This window comes from Gossypium hirsutum, chromosome D02 (assembly GCF_007990345.1).
Source record: "Gossypium hirsutum isolate 1008001.06 chromosome D02, Gossypium_hirsutum_v2.1, whole genome shotgun sequence".
Lineage (NCBI taxonomy): Eukaryota > Viridiplantae > Streptophyta > Magnoliopsida > Malvales > Malvaceae > Gossypium > Gossypium hirsutum.
In genome coordinates this window covers 46,201,870-46,224,051 of record NC_053438.1, presented here as the reverse complement: position 1 = coordinate 46,224,051, position 22,182 = coordinate 46,201,870, and positions in this window count along the sequence as shown.

The window sequence follows — 22,182 nt, the reverse complement described above, 5'->3', positions numbered from 1 at the left end:
AGTCGGATTTGGTTGAATCACAACTTGAATATCAAACATAACTTGTCTAGACTTGACTTGTTCCAATTCAAATTATTGTCTATAAGATAATGTTGATATTGTAATTTAGCTGTCATAAGCTCACTCACCCTTAACGCAAGGTGTTGATAATAGGAATCCTTTTCTCTTGTATTTCAACAGAAAAATTTACATGTCTATTTATACTACATAATCAATACATTTAATCAATAACCCCATGTTAAGCTAATCTAATCCCAAAAAATTAGTAATGAAATTAGTTGAGATAAGCTATCAACACTCCCCCTCAAGTTGGTGCATAGATGTCACATATGCCCAATTTGTAAACAAATTATGATAGTTTCTGTTATGAAGTCCTTTAGTGAACAGATCGACTAATTGCTAGTCAGAGGCTACATGACTTAAGCTCAAGATGCTGATAGTCAACTTTTCTTTGATGAAATGTTGATAAATTTTATGTGCTTTGTTCGATCATGTTGTACTGGGTTTTAGGGTATATTGATGGCAGCCTTGTTGTCACAATATAAAGATAATTTTCCTTTATTCGACAACTTTAATTCCTCCATAACTTTAATAACCATTGTAGCTCGCAAACACCTTGAGCCATGGCTCTCTATTTTGCCTCAGCATTTGATCAAGCAACCACACTTTGCTTCTTGCTTTTCCAAGTGACTAAGTTTCCTCCCATAAGTGTGCAATATCTAGATGTAGACCTCCTATCATTCAGAGTTCCAGCCCAATTTGCATTTGTAAAAGCTTCTATTTGGAGATGGCAATGTTTAGAAAAGAGAAGACCTTTTCCTGGGACAAACTTTAGGTAGCGTAGAATGCAAAAGACAACTTACATATGAGATTCTCAAGGATCATGCATAAACTGACTTACCAAACTGATTGCATATTCTATATCAGGTATAGTGTGTGAGGGATAAATTAGTCTACCAACCAGTCTTTGATATCTTTCTTTATCCATTGACTCTCATATTCCAGCTTGCAACTTATGATTGCTTTCTATAGGTGATTCTGCGGGTTTGCATCCCATCATACCTGTCTCAGTCAAGAAGCCTAGGATGTATTTTCTTTGAGATATGAAGATTCCTTTCTTTGATTTGGCAACTTCAATTCCCAGGAAATATCGTAACTTTCCTAAATCTTTTGTTTAAATTCTTAAGCCAAACATTGTTTCAGTCAAGCCATTTCTTCCTCATCGTCTTCTGTCATCACTATGTCATCAATATATACAATAAGAAGAGTGATCTTACCATTGTGATGTTTCATAAAAAGGGTATGATCAGCATTGCTTTGTTGATAACAAAAAGTGATCATAGCTTTGCAGAATCTGTCAAACCATGCTTTGGGAGATTGTTTCAATCCATATAAGGCTCCACACACTTTTCCTTGCATTTTTGCATTATCAAATCTTGGAGGAATCTCTATATATACTTTGTCATCTAAATCTCCATGTAGGAATGCCTTCTTCACATCATATTGTTGTAGGTTCCAGTCAAGGTTGGCTGTACAAGATAACAAAATTATGATGGTGTTCATTTTGGCAACAGGGGAAACATCTCTTGATAGTCTACTCCATAAGTTTGAGTGAAGCCTTTACCAACCAATCTGGCTTCGTACCTTTGATCGAACCATCAGACTTGTGTTTCATAGTAAACACCCATTTGCATCCCACCAAATTTTTGTCTACTACAGGAGTTACTAGCTCCCAAGTCTCATTTTTTGCTATTGCCTTCATTTCTTCAACCATGGCTTCTTTCCACTTGGGATATTCAAATGCTTCATGCCAATCCTGTGGATTAGACACAGAGGACAAAGACAAAGCAAAAGCTTTATAGGAAAAGGACAATGGGTCATAAGAGATAAAGTTAGACATAGGGTGTCCAGTATAAGATCTAACACTTTTTCTTTGGGCAATAGGTTAATCTAAACCATTAGAGGGTAACTCACCAAAAGAGGAAGATTATTGGCATATAGTAGGTTGTATGATGACTTCTTCTATTCTAAGCCTTTTTGAATACTTCTTTAGATCCAGTTTGTCCAAACGCCCGACAATCTCCTTTTGAACAGTAGTCTCCCCCTGAGTAGTAACTTCCCGTTGAACAATGGTGTTTTCTGGAACAGTAGTCTCCCCTTAAATAGTAGCTTCCCCTTGAACAATGATGTTTTCTAGAATAAGATTTTCAATAGTTACTGAGTCAGGTATCACTTCTTCTCTCTCATTATTCTCCCCCTTAAGAGGTGATTAAGTTGTACCACAATAGGGCTCAGTTTCTCGGAATGTAACATCCATACTAACGAAAGTTCTTCGTGAAGGAGGATGATAACAATTGTAACCTTTCTTTGTTGGAGAATACCTAAAGAACACGCATTTAAGGGCTTGTGGATCTAATTTTCCTGCTTTCCGATCATGGACGTAACAAACATATCAAAATATCCTAAGAGGAACAGTATAATTATTTTTACCTTATAAAGTTTCCAAGGGACTTTTGAAATTAAGGGTTCTAAGTGGCATTCTATTAATAAGGTAAGAAGATACAAGAATTGTGTTCCCCTAGAATGGTTTTGGAAGGTTTATGGAAAACATAAGAGATCTAGTGACTTCTGGCAAATGCTTGTTTTTCCTTTCAATAACCCTATTCTGTGAACTAGTATTGGGACAAGTTGTTTGATGAATTATCCCATAAAACTCCAAATATGTATCAAAATTGTACTCTGTACCATTGTTAGTTCTAAAAAACTATATCTTAGAATCAAATTGAGTACACACCATTTTATAAAAAAGATCGGAAGCATGTAAACAAATCATTTTTTGATTTTAGCAAATACACCCAAGTCATCCTAGTGCAGCAATCAATAAAAGTAACAAACTATTGATTACCAGATAATGACGTATGTCGAGTTGGTCCCCAAACATCAGAATGAATAGTCATAAAAAGAGTGTTACTTCTATTATTTCTCAAAGGATAAGAATTTTTAGTGTGTTTAACAAACTCACAAGCTTTACAAAACAATGAATCAAATCGAGTTTTTGAAAATAATTTAGGATATAACTTTTCCATAATAAAAAAGGATGGGTGTCCTAACCATTTATGCCACTACATTATTTCATAGTTGATAACCTTATTACCTCAAAAAAAAAAAGGCTTGAATAGATTCAATACTTCTCTCCGACATATATAAGCCATCATGCAATCTACCATTGCCAATCTTCTTCCTATTTAAAGGTCATGGAATAAAAATGATTAGGAAAAAAAACTCAATTTTGCAATTTAAGGTATTTGTGATGGCACTAATAGATAAAAGGTTAACTAGAAAACGAGGCACATGTAGTATAGAGGATAGTTTAATATTGAGTGTACAGTTGACAGAACCTGACCCAGTTACGAGAGTAAAAGACCCATCGACTATCCTGACACTTTCTTTTGTTTGACTTGGGAAGTAGTTTAAAAAACTATTAGAGGAACTTGTCATGTGTCTCTTCGCATCAGAATCAATAATCCATGAGTCAGTATTAATATGAGTATTAAAGGCATTACCTGAATGTAGAAAATTGAATGTTGGGTTCGAGGGGTTATCATAAATAATATATATTTTTTAATTTTGTCATTTTTTTCTCTAAAAAAATACACCACAAGAGCCAATAGTAGTAAGGAAGATCTGAGAAACACCAACAAAGCCAATAGTGGTGGTTGGAAAATTAAATTCGACGAATGTGAGCTGCATGTACCGACACGTGAGAGAGTATGCCGAAGTTGTGGGTGGTGCATGAGAGCCACACGCAGGGAGTTTGGTCACTAGGTTTTGAGGTTTTGCCAAAGATGAGATTGTGACTTTTTTGAGGGGGCGGTGAGAAAAAAAGGCTCCCTAAATTTGGATTCTCAAACTCTGATACCATGTTAATAATATGAATCATTTTCTCTTGTATTTCAACGGAAAAATTTATATGTCTATTTTTATATGTCTATTTATACTAAAAGAGTAGGCCTAACTAAGGAAACATAACCAATACACTAAATCAATAATCCTAATTTTAAGCTAATCTAATCCCAAAAAATCAATAATGAGATTAGCTGAGATAAGCTGTTAGCATAGGGAACTAGGACTCGTATGACATCGGAGGAACCTCAGCCTAGCAACTCGTTTTTTATTCTTATTTTAATGTTTCCATCCAAAGTTTTCCTTAATCTCTTTTAGGGTTGTAATTGCTAATTATTTCTTACTTTTATATCTTAGATGTGGGATTGTTTAGCTTATTAATTCTAAGCATGATACTTAGTTAATACTCTGATAATTGCATGCTATTTGTTTAGAAAACTATTGTTCTTAATAATATTTTCTGCTGCTTTACAAATAATTTAAGTTTTGAAAAGTCTTTTTTAACTATAATCGTTTTTCAAAACTTCACATCAATAACATTGTAATTGAATTGCTAAGTAAAGTTGGTTTAATCAATAAATGTTTTCCTTTAAAACAGAAGAGTGCTTTTCATACAATCCAACTCAAAGCAAAAGAATGATTTTACAGGATCATTTTGGTGATCAATATAATGCCTTCGACTTAGCCGAAACTCCTAGGTCGGGTTGAGGGTGTTACAGAATTTTTTACAAATTTGATGATCTGAATATTTTTAGAACCTAAAACTTTTCTCCTTTGGTTTCTTATGGCTTTTTGCGGTTGAAGGGATGAAAAAGATGGTAAGCTTCCACTATTTTTACCTTATATACTTTAATTAATCTTTAATTAACTTAGATTAATTAAATTAACCTAACTTAATTAACATAAATAAATTTTCAATTATCAATACTGAGGAGATGCCATCATCAAGCACTATTTTCTATTGAAAAATGACCTATTTATCACTTTAGACCTTTGGTTAATTTCCATTCAAGTCCTCAAGCCTTTCGTCAATTAAAAATCTATAGTGATTGGACTTTACAATTTACTCTTTGAACCTTAAATTAACTATTAATTCAACAAAATTATTGGACCAATCTTTAATTTATTTTTATATCATTCTCATAAATATTAATATTTAATATATACAGACTCGATTTACGGAAATGGGTTCCAAAACTATATCTTCCATTACTACTGAAAATTAGACTGTTACACATTATTACCATTTTAACCCTTTCATGTGAGTTACCAAGTTAAGGCTCAACTTATAGTTTGATAATTTATTAATAGTTTTCCATTACGCATGTGTTCTGAATTTTGGCATTTGATTCATTTATGAATTTTACCTTTCGATTTTCAATTTTCATCCCTAAGGGCTTACTCGACTATTAACTTACCTTAATTGCGCATTAAGACTTTCAATTAAACTACAATTATTGGGACATATTATTATGTCATATTCTTAGTGGCTTATTCCCGGTCAATTTTTTATAGTTCATATAATTTATTAGCTTCTTATTACATACCATCCTTGGCACTCATTACTTATGTTCATAGCCAATCTTATTAATCAATTTTCAGTTAATTACACCTTGAGTAGACTTAGAAACAAGGGTTGGATACTTGGGACTAATTGACCAATACACCACAATAATAGAAATGTCGTAGCTGTAGTGTCCGAAGACCAAATTAGAATTGCATCAAAGTGCCAAAAATTGAAGCACCCAAGTTTTGGAAAAATTGCTTTTATGGGAACTTTGAAGCGTATTCTCAATAGGTAAAGGTGGAGAGTTGAATCATAAAATTATGGTTTCATATTCTACTCCATGAGACCTTTACAAATGAGAAATTGATACGCAAAGTAAGCTACTTAGAAATATTGTTGAGGAAAAGTAAAGGCTTAGATCCCACATTGGTTAAATATCAAGTGTGAGATGTGTTTATATATGTGAACCATCTTGAAGGGTAATTGAATGACTAAGCTTGAAACCTTGCGTCGCCCATAGGGGGTACAGGTCCAAACCTGATTGGGTTGGTGTGCACCTACACGACGTGGGCAACGTGAAATGTTCGACCGATCAGGCTCAAATGGGTCTACGAATTTTTAGCCCAACACAAATTTATTTTCCTTAAGGATACTTATCTTATTGATTTGATTCCAATAAATTTTTTAATCAAATTGATTTAATGGAAAATTTTGTGGATATCTATTTCTAAAATTTCAACATTCTCCATGCCTATAAAAGGCCATGATTTCTGAAGGGTTTTCACAAGAAAATAATCTTTGATATTTTTCTCTTACCGAAACTCTGTTGCTTTCTAAACTTTTCCTTTTTCTCTTCGTATTTTCAAACATTCCGGTGATAGAAAAAGGCTTTGTTCGTTGTAAAGGTGCTACTACTTTGATCACTGCTATTGTTGTATCTTGGGAGATATTCGACCAACATTACTCCAAGTACCGTAGGAGTAGCCGAATCTATCTTAAGAAAACTGTGTTTCACAGGCCTTAATGTTTCATAAAATCCTTATTCTTTCTTCTTTATTTCAAATTTGTATTACAATTTTGTTTTATTTCATATTTCACAATTTAATTATAAATTGTTCCATTTATATTTTATTTATATAAATATTTATTTATATTTATCTATATTTGTTTCGCTAACGTGTGTATTGTCTAACACCAGGTACTAATAATAGGAGTCCCTTATTGGCATGCCAATCGTATCCTAACTGACTCTCTAATCTACTAGAGCTTCATTTATCAATGTAGTTAGTCAGGAGCTTTTATTTATAGTAATTATTCATTTTAGTGTTGATTTTCATGATTTATGCTACTATAACATAATTCAATGACAATTTCATGGCTATGTCATCATAATATAATTTAATAGAATTCTCACTTAATATATTACGTCAATATCATTTCACTCACAAACATGGTTTTCAAGTCTTTCGTTTCAGTTTTCAACATTTATATTGTAGGTAGGCAATCTTTTGCCTAACTCTACATATAGGCACCAAACTGTCAGTCCATAAACATTTAAGCCTTCCCTTTTAATTAGTCCATATGCAATTTTTGATATTTAGTGTTTCATATCATTTTATGGCCATTTTGGTATTTTAAGCTTATATTGACACTTGTCGACATAAAGTAAAACTTTACATTTTGATATATATTTTTGGTCATAATGGTCGTATGCAATCCTTCTATAATGATAGCATGGTTCATACATATACATACATATCCTATCAAGCTTTAGTTACTTCCATGGAAACCTTAACATCCTTTTCACATAATTGCCTAACAACACTTCTTATGGCCACTTATGACAACAATTTACATTTTATTGACTTATTTCATCACATTAGGCTATAGGATTTCACACTAATATTAACACTTAATTATGACATTAACTTCATAAACCCTAAGCTTACTAACTTAGGGTAAAGTTGAGCATCTATGATACTTACCTTGATGGATGTTTTACAACACTTAATCAAGCTCTCATGAACACCAATCCATCATAAATAAGCTTGGACATCCTCAAATCATCGCTTCCTCATTTCCATGCAACCAAAATATATAAAAAATGTAATATTTTTTCTAAGTCTTTTCATATCATTTCTCAATGATTATCAAACTAAGGAAGGTGTAGGAAATCATTTCTTGCCATTGTTGAAGTTTTCTCACTCTAGCTTCATATAATCTCAAAAAAGTTCTATAAACCATAAGTTGAAATTAGTCAAATTGATAATGATAATGATAATGAGTTTAAGAGGTGGTTTCCATAGAGGTTTTAACAAAATATTAAAGTGGGTAGTGAAAATTTTGAAAGAAAATGAAGAAATGAGCAAGGAAAAGGAGAAGAGAAAAATGGCAACAACGGTGGCGGCTGGTTAACAAAGAACAAAAAGAAAAAGATGAGCTGATGGGGTTCATCCCCCATTTAAAAATATCCTTTCATGGGCCTAGAACCTAAGTCCATCCATTCATGTTCAATTTCTTTAAATTGTGGCCCAAATCTTTAAAACAAGGTTCCAACAATTTAAAATAATTCAAGATACTAAATATCATATTAAAATATTATTTCCACCATAAAGTCTCAAAAATTTGCCAAATTAGCCTTTTACAATACAATTACTATTTTGTCTTTTTTGTCATTTTTAATGATTTCTTCTCAAAATTTGATACTTGGAACAATTTAAGCCCCTAATCATAAATCTTTAACATCATTTCATAAGTGGTAAAATTTGCACTTTATCTCTTCTTTCGACAAAAATGGAAACTTTTACAATTTAGTCCCTATACTATTCAATTTTTTTAAATTAGTTTCAAAAGTTATTTTCATCACACCAAACACATTCCAATTTGTTTCATGTTAAATAATACGCAATAATCAATATTTTTCATATTCAGATAATTTTGCACATTAGTCCTCATACTTTTCAAAATTTATGATTTGGTCTTTTTTTATATTATCAACTTTAAAACTCTTTCCACATATTTCCATCGCCAATATCAAATTCCTTTCATGAAATTTCCTATCCGAGTTATTTCCATAAATTTTCTCATAATTTACTTGATATTCGAGCTTAGAATTATGCCACGTATTATTGGAAATTTTTGGGCGTTACAAAAACACTTTATATAAGATCATTTAACATTAATTCATCATGTTTATGCATGTAATTTAATGTGATTGAATTCCAAATTATTAGTGAAATGAATTGAGTTAGTCTGAGTTACTTCAGCAACATAATGTAATGTCACACATTCAAATTTAGTGATCGAGTTAGGTGTGAGGGTGTTACAAATTTTTTTAAATTTTTTTGTTCAATTTTGAAAGTGCTCTTGTAGCACCTCCCACTTGTACCGTACATTGAAATAAGTGAGGGGTGTTAAATTGCGTACCGCATTTAGTATGCAAAAACAATGCTCCAAACAGCTAGAGCCCCCTCCAACGGCTCCAAATTTATCCGAATTAATGAGAGACCATAAATATGATCCAAAAACAATCAAATGAAGACAAGAAACAAGCTTACAAACATCAAAGAGAAAAATTCCAAATGTTTCACTTATTATATTCCAATTTCATTTAAAAACATTTGTTGGGTTTAGTTGTATCTCTTTATACAAGCGTTTTATTGTATTTGTGAGAGCTAATAATTGTATATTCCATGTAGTAGGTTTCACATTAGTGCATACCGTTCTAGTAATAAACCAGAATGACCATTTCTCTTTATTGCACCAGTGTAAATTTCGGCTCATGTGGTTGCATCGACTTGTTCCTGGCAATTTTGGTTGCATCGATTGGAACATTGCGCACCAATCACTGTATGGATAATGTTAAAAAATAGATAAAATTATTTTTTTACCAACTTTAATTTTTTTACTAACCAAATTTAAAATTTAAACATTAACCAAGGTAAAAGAGAAAATTTAAAATTTAAAGTAGAAAATTAATAAATGTTAGAATTAAGTGACCCAAATTCTTATTTAAATAAAATACTGTGGTAAAATAAAATAAAAGTAAAATTCCTATAGAATTATACTTCTTTTATTTTATTTTAGAATAAGGTTTCTAAACCTTATTAAACTCCATCTATTTGATATTATTTGAATAAGGAGTTTCACTCCTATTAGAATAAGGTTTACAAGCCTATAAATAGGCATAGTCTACTCCTCTTGTAATTAAGTTTTCGACATAGTGAATTTTCTTCTCTTCTGCCCGCGGTTTTTTCCCGAAAGGGTTTTCTCGTAAAATTTGTGTGTTCTTTATTTTTCTATTTCTATTTTTCTTTGCGATATATTGTCATTACCGACATTATATTTTTCTCAAATTGGTATCAGAGCTTCCAGGTTGTTCATCTCAATCACGGTAATGACGTCTTTGAAGTACGAAATTCTGCTGTTGGATCGTAACACTAGATTTGCATTGTGGCAGATAAAGATGCAAGCAGTTCTTGCACAGATGGACTTAGAGGAAGCCCTACTAGGGGTAGATAAGATGCCTTCAACTTTGATGGAAGAAAAGAAGAAGCGCAAGGATCGAAAGGCATTAACACAGTTACATCTGCATTTGTCTAACGAAATTTTACAGGATGTGATGAAGGAAAAGACTGCCGCTGGATTATGGAAGAGGTTGGAACAGATATGTATGTCGAAAACTCTAACTAGCAAACTACATATGAAGCAGCATCTTTATGCTCATCGTTTGGAGGAAGGTGCATCTGTGCACGAACACGTAACAGTGTTCAAAGGAATTATCTCAAACTTGGAGACCATGGAGGTTCAGTATGATAAGGAAGATCTAGGGCTGATTCTACTTTGTTCGTTGCCCCCGTCTTATTCAACCTTTAGAGATACGATTTTATATAGCCGCGAGTCTCTCACAGTTGATGAGATTTATGATTTTTTAACCTCATATGATAAGATGAAGCATCTTGTGGTTAAAACCGACTCTCAGGGAGAGGGTCTTATTGTTCGTGGGAGACAAGATCGGATGCTGATAATGATCGTGGAAGGACACAGGAATGGAATCCTCGTAGTAAATCTAAAGGTAGATCGAAGTCTTCAAACAGAGGTAAAACTTGTAACTTTTACAAGAAGAAAGGGCACATTAAATTTGAGTGCTATAAGCTACAGAGTAAGATCAAAAGGGAGGCTGCGAATCAAAATGGAAAATAACTAGAAAATTCTGGTAAACCTGATGTTGTATAAGATTACAGCGATGGTGAACTTCTAGTCGTTTCTGTCAACAATTCCAAAGCGAGCGAGGAGTGGATCCTTGATTCGGGTTGCACCTTCCACATGAGTCCCATTCAGGACTGGTTTACAACTTATGAAACAGTTTCTGAAGGTATTGTGTTGATGGGAAATAATGTTTCATGTAGAATTGCAGGTGTTGGAACAATTAGAGTTAAAATGTTTGATGGAGTTGTCAGAACACTCAGTGACGTACGACATGTTCCAGAATTAAAGAGAAATTTAATTTCATTGAGTACTCTTGATTCAAAAGGGTACAAATACACAGCTGAAAGTGGGGTTTTGAAAATTTCCAAAGGTTCCCTCATTGTGATGAAAGGGTAGAGAAAGACTGCCAAGTTATATGTTTTGCAGGGTTCTACTGTTACTGGTGATGTAGCTGTGTCATCCTCTTCCTTGTCAGATGATGATATTACTAAAATTTGGCATATGCGCCTAGGGCATATGAGTGAGAATGGCATGGCAGAATTGAGCAAAAGAGGACTTCTTGATGGGCAAGGAATTTGCAAACTGAAGTTCTGTGAGTACTGCATTTTTGGGAAGCAAAAGAGAGTTCGATTCACCAGAGGAATCCATAACACAAAGGGAACGTTATAGTATATACATTCTGATCTATGGGGGCTATCCAGAGTGCCTTCGAGAGGTGGAGCTAATTATATGCTAACTTTTATTGATGATTTTTCCAGAAAAGTGTGGGCGTTATTCCTGAAACAGAAAAGCGATATGTTTTTCGCATTTAAGTCTTGGAAAATCATGATTGAAAAACAGACGGGAAATCAAATAAAATATCTCCACACAGACAATGGCTTAGAGTTCTGTTCTGATGAATTTAATAAACTGTGCCAGTCAGAAGGGATCATGAGACACTTGACAGTTCGTCATACTCCACAGCAAAACGGCGTTACAGAACGAATGAACAGAACGATCATGGAGAAGGTTCGATGTATGTTGTCAAATGCCAACTTATCAAAGTCATTTTGGGCAGAAGCTGCCTTTACTGCATGTTTTTTGATCAACCGATCTCCATCTGTTGCCATTGAGAAAAAAACTCCACAAGAGGTATGGTCTAGTAATCCTACTGACTATTCTGATTTAAAGATCTTTAGTTGTCCTGCGTATGCTCATGTGGATAATGGAAAATTGGAACCAATATCTATTAAATGTGTTTTTCTTGGTTATAAAACTGGTGTAAAAGGGTATAAGTAATGATGTCCTGAAAATAGAAAAGTTGTGATTAGCAGAGATGTTGTTTTTGATGAAACTGCTATGCTACCTAATTTATCTCTTAAAGACTCTTCCAATAAAGAAAATCAAAAGCAGGTGGAGCATCAGATTGATCTAGAATCTATAACAGAATCGACTACTAAAGCCAGTACAAAAATTCAAAATAGAATTGCTTTTTCACCACAATACTCTACCGCCAAAAACAGAACTAGAAGAGAAATTAAACCTCCAAAGAAGTATGCCGAGGCTGATCTAATTGCTTATGCTTTAAATGTGGCTGAAGATATAGATGTAAATCAAGAGCCATCTAATTATTCTGAGGCGGTTAGTTGTGAAGACTCAGAAAAATGGATGTTTGCTATGCAAGAGGAGATGGAATCACTACACAAAAATAAAACATGATATCTTGTGAAACTTCCTAAAGGTAAAAAGGTTGTTCGTTGTAAATGGGTGTTTAAAAAGAAAGAGGGGACTCCAAGAGTTGAAGAGGCCAGATATAAAGCAAGGCTTGTTGCAAAGGATTACATTCAAATTCCAGGAGTGGACTTCACAGATGTGTTCTCTCCAGTTGTGAAGCATAGTTCGATTCGAGCTTTGCTTGGTATTGTGGCCATGCATGATTTGGAGCTTGAGCAGTTAGATGTAAAAACTGCATTTTTGCATGGAGAACTTGAGGATGATATTTACATGCAACAACCAGAGGGTTTACAGTTTCAGAAAAAGAGGACTATGTTTGCTTGCTGAAAAAGTCCCTTTACGGTTTGAAACAGTCACCAAGACAGTGGTATAAGAAGTTTGATTCCTTTATGACTTTTCATGATTTTAAAAGAAGTAGCTTTGACAGTTGTGTTTACTTTAAGAAAAACAGTGATGGTTCTTTTGTGTATCTACTCCTTTATGTTGATGACATGTTGATAGCAGCGAAAGATAAAGGAGAGATAAGAAAGGTCAAAGCCCAACTAAGTGAAGAATTTGAGATGAAAGACTTGGGACCAGCAAAGAAGATACTTGGTATGGAGATTCTCAGGGATAAAAAAGCAAGTAAATTGTATGTAAGTCAGAAAGGGTACATTGAGAAAGTTCTTTCCAAATTCAATATGCAGAATGCTAAGCCTGTTAGTACTCCTTTAGCAGCCCATTTCAGACTTTCATCGGCTTTGTCTCCACAATCAAATGATGAGATTGAGTACATGTCACATGTTCCATACTCTAGTGCAGTGGGATCTCTCATGTATGCCATGGTTTGTTCACGTCCAGATTTATCATATGCAGTTAGTGCAGTTAGCAGATACATGGCGAATCCTGGTAAAGAACATTGGAAAGCAGTTCAGTGGGTTTTAAGATACTTACGAGGTACTACCGATGTTTGCTTACAGTTTGGAAGAAATAGAGATGGAGTCAATGGGTATGTTGATGCTGATTTTGCTGGGGACCTCGATAGAAGAAGATCTCTCACCGGTTATGTCTTTACAATCGAAGGTTGTGCAATCAGTTGGAAAGCCACTTTGCAAACTACAGTCGCTTTGTCTACCACTGAAGCTGAGTACATGGCGATTACTGAGGCTTGTAAAGAAGCTATATGGTTGAAGGGACTCTTTAGTGAACTCAATGAAGACCTTCAAATCAATACAGTATTTTGTGACAGTCAGAGTGTCATCTTCCTTACAAAAGATCAAATGTTTCATTAGAGAACAAAACACATTGATGTTCGGTATCATTTTGTTCGTGATATTATTGCTCGTGGTGATATTGTTGTGAGCAAAATTAATACTCATAAAAATCCTGCAGATATGATGACTAAGTCACTTCCTATAACCAAGTTTGAGTATTGCTTAGACTTTGGTTGGTGTTCATTGTTGCAAATAAACCCTTAAGGGGTTTTATGGAAGAGGTGGAGAAACTTGTTCGTTGAGAGTTCGCGATGAAGAACTTGTTCATTAAGAATTCGTGTCAAGGTGGAGATTGTTAGAATTAAGTGACCCAAATCCTTATTTAAATAAAATATTGTGGTAAAATAAAATAAAAGTAAAATCCCTATAGAATTATACTTCTTTTATTTTATTTTAGAATAAGGTTTCTAAACCTTATTAAACTCCATCTATTTGATATTATTTGAATAAGGAGTTTCACTCCTATTAGAATAAGGTTTACAAGCCTATAAATAGGCATAGTCTACTCCTCTTGTAATTAAGTTTTCGACATAGTGAATTTTCTTCTCCTCTGCCCGTGGTTTTTTCCCGAAAGGGTTTCCACGTAAAATTTATGTGTTCTTTATTTTTCTATTTCTATTTTTATTTGTGATATATTGTCATTACCGACATTATATTTTTCTCAATAAATAATAAAAAAAAGTAAAAAAAATTATATAACAAAAAAAAGTAAAGAAAAAAAAGACAAAATTTTTAAAAGCTTTACGAACACAACTTTATCGGTATGTTTTTATTAAAATTTTATTTTATATATTTAGTATGAGATGATTTTATTGTAGATTTTTTAAAATAATGTTATAGATAATTTTGTTGTTTAATTGTGGAATGTTTTTTTTCCTTATTTACTTTAAATTTGTTAAATGATGAAATTTTATTTATAAAGTTTATTGATAATTATTTTATATAATCAATTAATATTTTTATATTTAAAACTATTTAATCTAATTCATTTGATATATTTAAATATTTTATATATTAAATTTAAACAAAAACCGATAAATGTGAAAAGGTATCTTGAAACAGATTGGTATAAATTTGTATTAGCTTCAATAGATAAATGGTATGCCCATCAATGCGGTACTAACTACCTTGGTATATTCACCTTTGAGAGGTTTTATATTCATTCTTATTTTTTTTCTTTTTCTAGGGATTACTTAAGTTTTTATTTTTTTATTTAGAAAATCTTCAAGGGCATTGGTGCTATCTTATCAAAGGTAAAAGATAGAGATTTTATAAATATTATATCTTATCAAAGTTAAAATATTTATAAATATTTTATAAATATTAATATTTTATAAATATTAATGAATTGAGAAAATCCGATAGAGATTTTATAAATATTATATCTTATCAAAGTTAAAATATTTATAAATATTTTATAAATATTAATATTTTATAAATATTAATGAATTGAGAAAATCCTTAGTTAAGGAAAGCTAAGGTAATAGAGGTAGACAATTAAGCTCGAACTACTCTAAATTTCTTGTGTCATTATTTTTTGCTTTCATTTTCTTAAATTCTAAACACCAATTCACCCCCTTTGATGTAATTTGAGCTTAACAAGATACAAATTCTTACATTTAAACATAGTAAATGAACCATAACCATAATTTAACCTAAAACAATCTATGTCTAGCACAATCATTTTTCATTTGATTTAATAGAAAAATTGATTTTCTGAAAGTTTTTTTTTTAATTAATTCAAATCATTATCTTTTTCTTTTTACCCAAAACGGAGTGGGGGATAACAAACTAATACTAGTCATTAGTACAAGAGATATAATAGCATTTAGCCTATGAAATTTGGTAACTTTTTTACCTTGATTTTTGAATTTTTTTTTGTCTAAATTAGTCTCAGAACTTTTATTTTTTCTCATTTTAATCCATGAACTTGGATTTTGATAAAGTATGATGATGCGATATAATGAGATTATGTTACATCATCAATAGAAAGTTTTTAATAATTTTTGGTATTTTTTTTATTATATATATTAATTTTTAGATGATAATGTAGTATAATATCATAATTTTATATCATCACATCTTTATAGAATTTAGGTTTAAGAACAATATTGAAAAAAGTTACTTAGTGACTAAAAAAAAAAGGCAGAAAACAATCTTGTTAGTATTTTATTATTATCCTTTATAAAAAAATTATAAAACAAGGGTTTACAAGAAAATATATAATAATTTATTTAGTCCTCCAACTTTATAATAAAAAATTCATTTTAGCCTTTCATTCAAATTTTCATTTTTTTAGCCTTTAAACTTGTATTTTTTGTCCAATCACTTCAAAATGGATGGAAAGATTAATTTTTTTTAACTTTGCTAACGTCGCATATATGTGGATTCCCAAGTTGATAACACGTTAGCATTTAATTAATTTTAAAAATTTTTAAAAAATATCTTTAAAAATTAAAAAAAATATTAAAATTATTAAATAAGTATAAAATATAAAATATATTGTTTAATGTTTTTAAAATTTTAAAAAAAATTAATTAAATACAAACATATCATCTACAAGATTTACGTTAGTAAATTTTTTTTGAACAATCAAATTATAGATTTTAATATTTTTTTGTTTTTTAAACAATGCCTAGAATTACTCATAGGCCCTTCTCAACTCATAATTAGGCGGATAATGAAAGGTTAATTTTATCAGAGATGATTTGACAAAAAATATAAATTTAAAAACTAAAAAATATAAAATTAAATAAAAGATTAAAATGATTATTTCTAGTTGTCAAAAAAAAAAAAGAGAGCAAAGAAAACAAATTTTTTAGTATTTTATTATTATAAAATTGGGAAAGTTGAGTGACAAGAAGTAGGGGAGAGAGCGATTGAGGTATATCGCATAAAAGTCCAATTGCTATGAATGACGTATCGTAAACTTTACCAACTGCCCAACTGCCACTTGAGTAATCGTCAATTTTAAAACAATCGTTGAGGAAATTTAAGGCTAGGATATGGGAATCAACCCGACCAACTTTAAAGGTCGCGACACTTTTAATTAGACTAGTTTCTAATTGCTTTTTACGTATTTAATTTTTAATTAATTTTTAAATAATGTATTTTTAATTATTGTAATTATTTTTTAATTTTAATTGTTAAATATAATTAAAATATATTAATTTATATAATACTTCAAATATAATAAAAAGATATTTTCAAATGCCATATTACAGGATTGGTATTTTGTAGATCAATAATTTTTTATTAGTATTAACAAATTCAAATCATAACTAAAATATTTGTACTATTTTTTTTTCTATTTTGTTTGGTGAAAAAAAGAAATAGAACCAATTAAGCTAAACCACTAGGACAACTAGTAAACAACTTTAATCCTTCTTCTCTGTCAAAGGCTAATTTTGCCATTCAATTGGCTTCTCTATTTTCTTCTCTTAGTACATGTTGTATCAGCCAATGGTCAACAATATTCAAATGTTGATAAATCTATCTGATTAGCGCTGAATTTGAGGTCTTCGATTTGGACTCTTTTATTGCTTCAATAACTTCCATGCTATCTGTTTGCAACAAAACTCTACCATGATGCCTTCCTTGTAGTAGTGATAGACCGTTTAATATACCCCAAAATTCTGCATCAAAAAAGTACATCTTCCCAATCTTCGATTAAAACCCATTGTCCAATCGCCCCAATCATCCTTCAAAGCTCCCTCTACAGTAGTAACTCCTGAGTCTACCTTTACCACACCATCAGCTTTTAAAGTCACCCACCCATCTAATTGCGTTCCTCCTTACCACAAATCCAGCTTTAGGGATTACCTTAGGGGAAAGTCCATACTGTTTAGCCCAACTTAGTGTCCCCTTTATGATTTCATCTGAGCTCCATGGAGATCCTTGGAATATGTAGAAGTTCCTATTTTTCCATATGCGCCAAGACACAAGACCAATGAAAACCAACTAGTCAACCCCTCCAAAGGCCAAGTCTTGACGATTTTGTAAATTACGTTTTATAAATATGAGGAAAAAAAGTAAATTAACTTGTTTTCTTAAAAAAAAACTAATTTATGAAATAACATAAAAAATTTCCTCATTGATTATGCAGAGACTCGAACACAAGACTAAAGGGTATATAGAAGTTTAACCATTAAACCATTAGGCTCATCGTTCTCATTAGTTGATCGGAAATAGAATTTATACCAAATGGTCAAGAATAGGGGTTCGATAAAAAATAGAAAATTTTCAAGAAATAGGATTCGAACGTAGAACCTCGCATACTCAAACACAACATTTAACCACTGAACCAGATCAATTTTCTTGTCAAAATTTCCAAAATTCTAACTCAAAATCGCGAGACGACCACTTTTGACTTCACAACTCAATTTTTTCTTACCCGATTTTTGGGATGTTACAAGGACCACCTTGATCCAAACCTCTTTCGCTACTTTGCAATATCTAATGGCGTGTAAACCATCTTCTGGAGCTGCTCCACAGATCAAATAGAAGTCACTATTCCTAATACCACGTTGACACCTCTTTACTTGCGTAAGCAAACATTGCTTAAGAGCTAGCCAGATAAAGAGACGAACCTTCTAAGGACCCTGGTATTTCTATGTCATCTTCCATAGATCATATTTTAAATTCTAAGTATTCTCCTTGACCACTCTATAGGGGCTTTTGATAGAGAAAGATCCTGACAAAGTGCCGATCCAAACTACTTTATCTAGTCCCATAGAAGGATCTGGAGGATGTAAGCTTATAATTTTATCGATAATCCCCTCTGGTAGCCAAATCTTAAAGAGATCCAAATTTCAAGCTCCATTCTTTGTAACCATTTCCCTAAAAAGCAATCTTCATCGATATTTTTTCGAGCTGGGATAGAGTTGATAAGTGGCCCCACTCCAAGTACCCAACAAGCCTTCCAACATCTTATACTTTCCCTATTTCCTATTGACCAAAGAATGTTCCCACGAAAGAGTGGCCAAATCTTAGAGAGAGCTCGTCGTAAGAAGGAGCAATTACCCTCAGAGATACTCATAGGAACTCCTTCATCCACCTTATATTTAGAAAGGAGGGCACGAATCCATAAAAAATTAGTGTTTGCCAAATTATTATACCCCAATTTAACATAAAAGAGGAATTTTGGTCCGTCAATCTCCGCAACCCAAATCCTCCACAAGCTTTAGGTTGACAAACAAATTGTCAATTAACAAGAGCTAGCTTGTTCAGCCCTTTAGAGTTCCCCCAAATAAATTGTTAGCGATGCATTCAATCTCCTTACAAACACCTTTTGGGATCATCAAAAATTGCATAAAGTAACTAGGTATAGTGAGGAGTACTAATTGAGCTAACGCGACTTTACCAACCAAAGAAAGTTGTCGAGCGTCCCATCTCTGAAGCTTGGCCTTGACATTCTCTACCAAAAACCTCAAAGAGCTATTAGTGATTCTTTCATAAAAAAATGGAACTCCTAAAAATGATCCAAGATCCTGAACCTAACGAAAACCTAGGACTTCACAAAGTCTTCCCCCAAGAATGTCATTAACACCTTTAGAAAAGAACACATTCATTTTCCTAGCATTTATTCGGTGTCTTAAAAAATCACAAAAATTGGTCAGTAATTTTTTAATAAGTTTATCTTGATCATCTGTAAAGAATAAATAGGATAGTGTCGGCTTTGATCTCGATATCCTGATCGGGTTCCAATGGCTGAAAGTAATGGAGGAATAAATAACCTGCCCCAACTAATCCATACACAACACGAAAAGATAAGGAGACAACGGACAATCCTACTAAATACCCCGAATGTAACACTCTTAACTCGTATCCAATACCGAAACAGGGTTATGAAGCATTACCAAACTTACAATCGAACAAATAGACATTTCATATTCATCTCACATTCAAATCAAAAACCATTCATTAACAATCATATAGTCCTTAATACGAGCCCTCGAGGCCCAAAATAGACATTAAAAACAAATCGGGACTACACCGAGTACTTAAGGAATTTTTTGGAAAACATGGAAATTTTTGAAAGGTGTAGGGGACACACGCCTGTATGGCCAGGTCGTGTGTCTCACACGACCAAGAGACACGCCCGTGTCCCAGGCCGTGTGGGCATTCGAAATAAGGACAAATGGCTATGTCTCTGGCCGTGTCCATGCCTGTGTAACTCATTGACTTGGGTCACACAGCCAAACCACACGCCTGTATGCCAGGCCTTGTGCCCTTCGAAATAACCTCACACGCCCGTGTGCCAGGCCGTGTGCTAGGCTGTGTGAAAACTAGAGGGTATACTGAGTTGTGTCACACGGCCAAGCCACACGCCTGTGTGCTAGGCCGTGTGAGGCTACTGATTTGTTTTCTTTAGAAGTTACAAGGGATACACAGTTGAGACACACGCCCGTGTCTCTACCCGTGTGGACAAAAATAGGCCATTTTTCAAGCCATTTTTCTCACCCAAATTGGTACCCACCTAAACACAACAAATTGTATATAACCATAACATAAATAGGCATTCAAAACCAACCAATATCAAGCTTATAACATGTTATAACATCACATAAAACCATGATACTTATAGGAACTTCAATTGGCCATTTAAAACATGCAAAATATGTCTCTAAAATCTACCTAAATGGTCAAACATATATATGAATCATTATGCCTAAAACTTAACATATATGCCACTTATCAAGATCAACTAAACGATACCCAGAATACTAATTCACAACTAGCACACACTCACATGATAAACATACACCAATATGATAAGACCATTTATACATATATACATAAAAAAATATACCAAATACAAGCCAAATCAAATGGCTAAATACATGACCAAAACATATAGGCTGCCATTAGCCAAAATGACCTATACATGCCATTAAAACCAAAATATATGATCAAAAGCATCAAAATAAATGTTTGATAGTGTGATGCAAACTCCAACAACTTTCAATCCGAACAAGCTTCTGGATCACTATAAAACATGAAAAAAATAAAACAGAGTAAGCAATTAAGCTTAGTAAGTTCTTATAACTAAAAATACAACTTACCATTCAACCACATTTTGGCCCAAAATCCTAACACATAATTATCAACCATATTAGTCATGTCTTCATATGTCAAATATAAACCACTTCCCGTATTTCACGTAAATACCTGTACTAGTTCGTATCGAACTCTTATAACCTCGTAATAACATTGTGCCCGTTAACCACTTAGAAAAGTATCAGATACACGAGTATCTCACACTATGTGCCAACACGTGTCGAAACCACTGTGATCTCATATCTCATATCAATGCTTTCTCTCGAGCCATAACTGGGTTTGCTCACACAAGCTATCAGTCAAGACATAGTTACACAGTATTGCTCATACAAGCTGTAAAGTAACCGCAACACATGCCGAAAACTCAGCAACCGGTAGGACATACGAGACCAACACCCAAAACACGGTAACCCCTGATGACATGTCATTTGTATCCTATCTATTCCTAAGGTTCAACCTGGATCCATATTTCGCCGAAACTTCATCGAATATTTTCGTGGAGTCATATCATCAAGAATATAATAATAAAACATTTAAATAAAATATAATTTTATGCTTATTAAACATACGAACTTACCTCAAAATTGTACGAAGAAAAATGATAGGTTAGTCCAATACTGTCTTTTCCCCGATTTAAATTCGTACGTTGCTTTTCTTAATCTACATAATCAAATTTAACTAATTTAAACTCCATTCTAATCAATTTAGTCCAAAAATCATGTTTTGGAAAAATTAACATTTTCCCCTGTACTTTTAACTTCTTTACAATTTAGTCCTTAGGCTCGTAAAATGAAATTCATGCAATTTTATCCATACCCAAGGCTAGTCAAATATCATATATGTTTATAGCATCCCATACATTTCACAATTTCACACTTTTACCACACAATTATCACATTTCTCAATTTAACCCCTAATTGATAATTTCATCAAAAAATCACTTAACAAAAGTTGTTTAACTCACAACAAAGATTCATTTTCTTCCATTAAACTTCAAAAACAACTTAAACGTACTAATGTTAAAACCCTATACATTCAACCATTTTGCAAATTAGTCCCCGGGTTAGCTAGGTTAAGCTACAACGTTCCTGAAAACATAAAAATAATTAAAAACGGAACAAAAACGCACCTACATGCAAAGGGAGAGATGGCTGAATGTTTGAAGGTCTCTAATGGTGTTTTCTTTCTCACTTTTTCGGTTGGGGAAATGAATAAATATGATAGCTTCTAATTTTCGTTTTGTTTATTTTATCAATTATTACCTAATTATCAAATTACCCTTACCTAACTTTAAAATTTTCATAATTACCAAGACATGCACATCTACTAAATCAATTAATGGTCTAATTACCATATAAGAACCTCAACTTTAAAGTTCTATAGCTATTTAATACCTTTACTAATTGAACATGCAAACGGTAAAATTTCTTAACAAAATTTTTATACTATAATATTATCATGCTGTAGATTACAAAATAATATTAAAATAAATTTTTTGACCTTGGATTTGTGGTCCTGAAACCACTATTCTGATTTCAC